Source organism: Chlorocebus sabaeus, chromosome 9 (assembly GCF_047675955.1).
Source record: "Chlorocebus sabaeus isolate Y175 chromosome 9, mChlSab1.0.hap1, whole genome shotgun sequence".
NCBI classification, from domain to species: domain Eukaryota; kingdom Metazoa; phylum Chordata; class Mammalia; order Primates; family Cercopithecidae; genus Chlorocebus; species Chlorocebus sabaeus.
In genome coordinates, this window is record NC_132912.1 from 93,773,678 (window position 1) to 93,779,677 (window position 6,000).

General features: G+C 39.9%; 1 long non-coding RNA gene across 1 annotated transcript in view; it reads left to right on the forward strand.

Annotated features, from left to right (window-relative positions):
• The window catches only part of LOC140712513 (uncharacterized), a 43,815-nt gene extending 38,482 nt beyond the window's left edge, over positions 1 to 5,333 (forward strand). Inside the window, exons 5-6 of the long non-coding RNA XR_012094116.1 lie at positions 3,904 to 3,928; positions 5,040 to 5,333. This is a non-coding gene — a long non-coding RNA (uncharacterized lncRNA). The remainder of the gene's footprint in view (positions 1 to 3,903; positions 3,929 to 5,039) is intronic.
• The last annotated feature ends 667 nt before the right edge of the window (positions 5,334 to 6,000 follow it).

Consider the following 6,000-nt stretch of genomic DNA (forward strand, 5'->3'; position numbering starts at 1 on the left):
AGCTGAGTTTCACCAGGGATTGTCCTTGGTCAACGGTTGCTGCCTTATGCAAGATTGCAATGCCTTCCCTGGGAATAGCCTGCATCTGACCACAAGTCAATATAGAGCTACAAAAGTTTGGCCCCTTTGTTCAAGTTGGGCCCTCTTTGAAGGACTACCCCAACTCCACAGCTCCCCGGGGGTTGGGTTGAGGCCTCTGTGCTACTGCATTAGAGTGCAACTCTCCATCAGTGCAAGCCTGCATCCCCCACCCTTTTACAGATGTTATTTCCCCACAGCACTCCCCAGGAAACACCTGCATGCAAATCTTTGTCCCAGAATCTTTTTTCCCAGGGACCTTGGCATACCACAGACACACAGACATGCACACACTCAGACACATTCTCTTTTGCCTTCTTTGGTTCCAGCATCTTGTCACCCGATGGAGAATACTCCATCAACAACTCCATATCAAATGTCTGCAAGGCTCTTTTCTATCCAATCAGCCAAAGAAATCTGTATTCCTTTCCTATGGCTGCTGTAACAAATGACAACGAACTTGGTGGCTTCAGACAACACACATTTATGCTCTCATGGTTCTGGAGGCCAGATGTCCAACGTCATCAGTTTTACTAGGCCAACCTCAAGGTGTCAGCAGGACTGGGCTCCTCTAGAAGCTCTAGGGGAGAATGCAGTTTCTTTCCTTTTCCGGCTTTTAGAGCTGAATTCTTTGCATTCCTTGACTTGTGGTCCCTTCCTCCATCTTCAAAGCCAGCAGTGTAACATCTTGCTTCAGTGGTTATGCTACCTTCTCCTTTTGTGTCAAATCTCTCTTGGCCTCCACTTTGTAAGGACATTTATGATTGCATTTAAGACCCACCTGGATAATGCAGGCTAACCTCCACATCTCAAGAACCTTACCTAATCACACCTGCAAAGTCTCCTGCCATATAAGGAAATAATCACAGGTTCTAGGGATTAGGACCTGGAGATCCTTGTGGGCTGTTATTTAGCCTACCACAGAATCATAGAGCAGGTTCTGAGACACATATATTATGATTTCAATTTGTAGTTTATCTTCACCCCAAAGTGAGGTAGCCTCAGAATCTTCCTTTTGCCATCCATTTGCTATTGTCCCAGGCAAACTGGTCTCAGCTGGGATGGCTACTTCTTGATTTAGGTCTTTATTAGGATACACCAGTAATTGTTACATTTTTACCTGCCGCTACTAGAACCCCTCTCTCTGTCTCCCTCCCTACCCCCGCCAGTGGCTGCCTTTCTACTCCTCTACTCACCAAATTGTGTCTGCACTCACTAAGCAACCCTGTTGTTTATGTGAGAGTAACACTGTGGCCACACTGTGGCACTGGGGGTGGGGGAAGGGGTTGGGGTAGAAGGGGGGGGGGATAGAATAGTGTTTTAAGCCTAATCAGCAGATTCCTGTGTCACTTCCTTAAAGCATTCTCTGTCAGTAGCAATTTGGGATGATACAGCATGACCCTTCAGAATGGAATTGGAATGGCTGATCTTCACATACTCATTGACCAGAAATAAGACCAAGAAATCTTCTGCAATCTCATTTTTTCCCACCCCAATGATCTATTTTTTTAAAAATTGTATTGATTGGTTGAGAAGTCTTTTTTTTTTTTTTTTTAAGAGAGAGAGGGAGAGAGAGAGAGGAAGAGAGAGAGAGAGAAACAGACAGAGAGAGAGGGTCTCACTCTGTCACCCAGGCTGGAGTATAGTGACGCAGTCATAGTTCACTACAGCCTCGACCTCCTGAGCTCAAGTGATCCTCCCAGCTCAGCCTCCCAAGAAGCTGAGATCACAGGCCAATGCCACCATGCCTAGCTAATTTTTTGTATTATTTTGTAGAGATAGGGTCTCACTTTTTTGCCCAGATTGGTCTCGAACTCCTGGGCTCAAGTGATTCTCCCGCCTCGGCCTCCCAAAGTGCTGGGATTATAGACATGAGCATCATGCTCAGCCTCCTACCCCCAATTCTTTTAGCTTGTTGTTTCTACCTCCTCTCTGGACCATATGGCTTGATCTACATATTTGTCTCCCCCACTAGAATGTGAGCTCCTTTCTTCATCTTTCTGCTCCAACGTAGCAACTACCCAGGGGCCACCTAACAGAATGTGGCCGCTGCAGAGGAACCCTGCTACCTGCAGTCAGTGACATGGCCTAGGTCCCAGAGACCTCATGGTGCCTCACACACAAGGACAGGCACCAACACCCAGTGACATTTTGACAGTCAAATGGAACCTGTGACTGCCATCTGTAGATATGCCAGCCAAGAATGTGACCCTGGGGAAAGCCCTTCACACAGGTCTTTCCTTGGTATATTTATATTTAGTTCCTGTGAAAAACTGCAGTTGTTTTACTCAGTGACAGGCAGCAAAAGATAACCAAAAAGAATGAGAAACGATTGTTCCCTTTCTCCCTGTTAGAAGACCATACTCTTTGAATTTGGGACCACAGCTCTCTGACAACTAGCTCTCCCACGCCTGGTTCATGAGATGTCATAAATGTTGATTGTATTAAAGACAAATCAGAGGGAAAGGACTTGAATTCTGGTTCTAAGCTTTTAAAAAATATTTCCACACTTTAATTTTTAAATTAAGAAAGATTTTGTACATATGGAAAGGTGCAGAATATAAAACAGACAACCATATGCCTACCATCCAGATTAAACAAGTGTTAACATTTTCTCATATTTACTTCAGATCCCTTGAAACAAAAGAAAGACAAAAAGATATGGCTAAAGCCTTGGCCCCCTTCACTCCCATCCCTCGCCTCTTCCCCTCTACAGAGTGACTTCTGCCTGAAGTTGGTGTGTGTCATTTACATGCATGATCTTGTGCTTTCACTACATATTTGTATATCCAACACAATACTATTGTTTTGTGTACATTCTTAATTTACATAAATGGCATCATATTGTAAATTCTCTTGCAACTTGGCTTTTCTTACTCAACAGTACATTTTAGAGACTTATTTATGTTGTATGGATACAGTGTAGACCTAGTTCATTCATTTTAACTTAATTGTGAAGTACCATAGTTTACTTATCCGTTTCCCTATTGGGCAAAATTAGTTATTGCTTTATTGTTGTTGTTGTTTACTGCAATGAACATGCCTGTGGCTGCATCTTTGTGCACGTGTTTGTTAGTGTAAATGCCCTGAAGTGAAATTGCCAATTAGTAGGAAATATACTTCTTCACCTTCCTCAGCAGAGACAAATTGTTCTCCCAGGTGGTTGTACATATTTGAACTCATGCTAGATTAGAAATTCCTGTGTTCCTACATCCTTACCATCATTTGTGAGGCTTTTAATTTTTCTCGTCCAATAAGTACAAATGGCATTTTATTGTTTTAATTTACATCTCTCTAATTATTCATGAGCTTAAGCATTTTTACACGTTTACTAACCAGTTGTGTATGTGCATGTGTGTGCGTGTGTGACACAGAGAGAAACCAGTTTTAATCCTTTGTTCTTTTCTTATAAATTTATAGTTGTATTTATTCTGAAGTTCTTATCTGAGTTGAAAAACGTTCTCACAAATGGTATCTTGCCTTTTAATTTTGTTTATGTCATGTTCTATTATAAATAGCTTTTTAATTTTCATGTAGTTAAATTTATATGTCTTTTCAAGGTTTGTGGGCATTTGTCCCTTAGTTAATAAATCTGTTTCTAACTCTACATTCAAGATATTCTCCCACATTGTTTTCTAAAAATTCTACATTTTTTTCCCTTCACATTTAAATTTTTGTCCATCTGGAATTTACTTTTGCTTATGTGATGAGTAGGGATCTAATTTTATCTTTTTCCAAGCAGAAAGTTAATTGTCAAGGATAATCCAGACTTTCCCGCTGTTTGAAATGTCATTTCTGGTGGGTTTTTTTTTTTTTTTTTTTTAGATGGGGTTTTGCTCTTGTCACCCAGGTTGGAGTGCAGTGGCATAATCTTGGCTCACTGCAACCTTTGCCTCCCGGGTTCAAGCGATTCTCCTGCCTCAGCCTCCTGAGTATCCGGGATCATAGGCGCAAGCCACGCCCCCCGGGGTGATTTTTTGTATTTTTAGTAGAGACGGGGTTTCGCCATGTTGGGCAGGCTGGTCTCGAACTCCTGATCTCAGGTGATCCGCCCACCTCGGCCTTCCAAAGTGCTGGGGTTACAGGCGGGAGCCACCATGCCTGACTGACATGTCATTTCTGTTAAATACAAATTCCCATATATAAGTGGATCAATTCCTAGACTCTACCATTCTGTTGGTTCATTTGTCTATCCCCACACCCATACCAGAATTTTAACATTATTGTAGTTAAATAGCAACTCATAACAGCTGGTGTGGTGTTTACCCACTATTTTTTTTTTTTTTTAGCTCAAATTTGTTTTGGTTTTCATCAGTCTTTCCTCTTCCAGTGTTTTAGGATCAACTAGTGGATTCCTCAGAAAAATGCTATTGGAATTGATAACGGAAAAGTATCTAAATAGGTTAATTTGGAAAAATTTTGCCATTTGTACTATACTTCTCTATGGTAAATGTGATATATCTATTTAGACCTTTTTATATTTATATCATTTAATATGGATTTATAATTTTTTCTGTAAAGATTTATATATTTTTATTACCCATATTATGAGGTATTTATAGTGCTTGCTACAATTGTAAATAGTAGCTTCTGAAAAATGATATTTTCTAACAATTTATTGTAGGTGTTCAGGGACCATCTTTAAAAATCAGTTTTTAATTAGGTAACTTGTTGACTTTCCTTACTTCTTTCAATAGTTGGCTATTACTTATTTTGAATTTTTTAAACTAAATAATTATAGCATCCAAAATTAATAATACGTGGCTCACGCCTGTAATCCCAACAGTTTGGGAGGCTGAGGCGGGCAGATCACCTGAGGTCAGGAGTTCGAGACCAGCCTGGCCAACGTGGTGAAACCAAGTCTCCACTAAAAATACAAAAATCAACCAGGCATAGTGGCAGGCACCTGTAGTCCCAACTACTTGGGAGGATGTGGCAGGAGAATTGCTTGAACCCAGGAGGCAGAGGTTACGGTGGCCAAGATCACCCCACTGCACTCTAGCCTGGGCAACAGAGCAAAACTCCATCTCAACACACACACACACACACACACTCACACACACTCACACACACACAAAAATAAAAAACAAAAAACAAACCCAAAAACAAAACAAAATTAATGATACTTTTATTTCTTCCTTTTGAATCTTTATTTTATTTCTTTTCTTGTTATCGCTTTACTGAATAGGACTTACAAAGCAATGCTAAATAAGGGCTTTTGATAGTAGGCATCCTTCCCTTACTCCTGAACTTAACTGGAATTATTTTAGAGATTCACAAAGCATAACTTTCACTGTAGATTTCTGGTAGATCACTTTATTGGGTTATTATTTTTATTTCTAACATGCTAAAATATTTTGATTATTAACGGGTATTGAATTTTATCAAATGCATTTTCTGCACCTCTTGAAGTGATCATATTTTCTTCTTTATTATGTGTGTACAGTAAGTTACCTTAATAAGTTTTCTATGGTTAAACTTTTACTTCTTAAGTAATCCAGCTTTGTCATAATGTAGTATTTTTTTAACACTACTAGATACAGTTTGCTAATATTTGATTTCAAAATGTTACATGTTTATAAGTGACATTAGCCCACACTTTTCCTCTTCTGTACTGTCTTTTCCAGTTTTTGTTTTCAATGTTATATTAATATCATATAATGGGTTGAAACATTTTCAGTCTTTTCTTTTTTCTGTATCAGATTGTACAAAATAGAAATCAAATTTTTCTTGAAACTTGGGGAGAACTTAGCTGCAAAACTATCTGAGGTAACGGCTATTTTTTTGTGACTAGAGTTTTTTGTTGTTTTTTTTTTTTTTTTTGAGACAGAGTCTCACTCTGTTGTCCGGGCTGGAGTGCAGTGGCACCATCTCAGCTCACTGCAAGCTCCGCCTCCCGGGTTCACGCCATTCTCCTGCCTC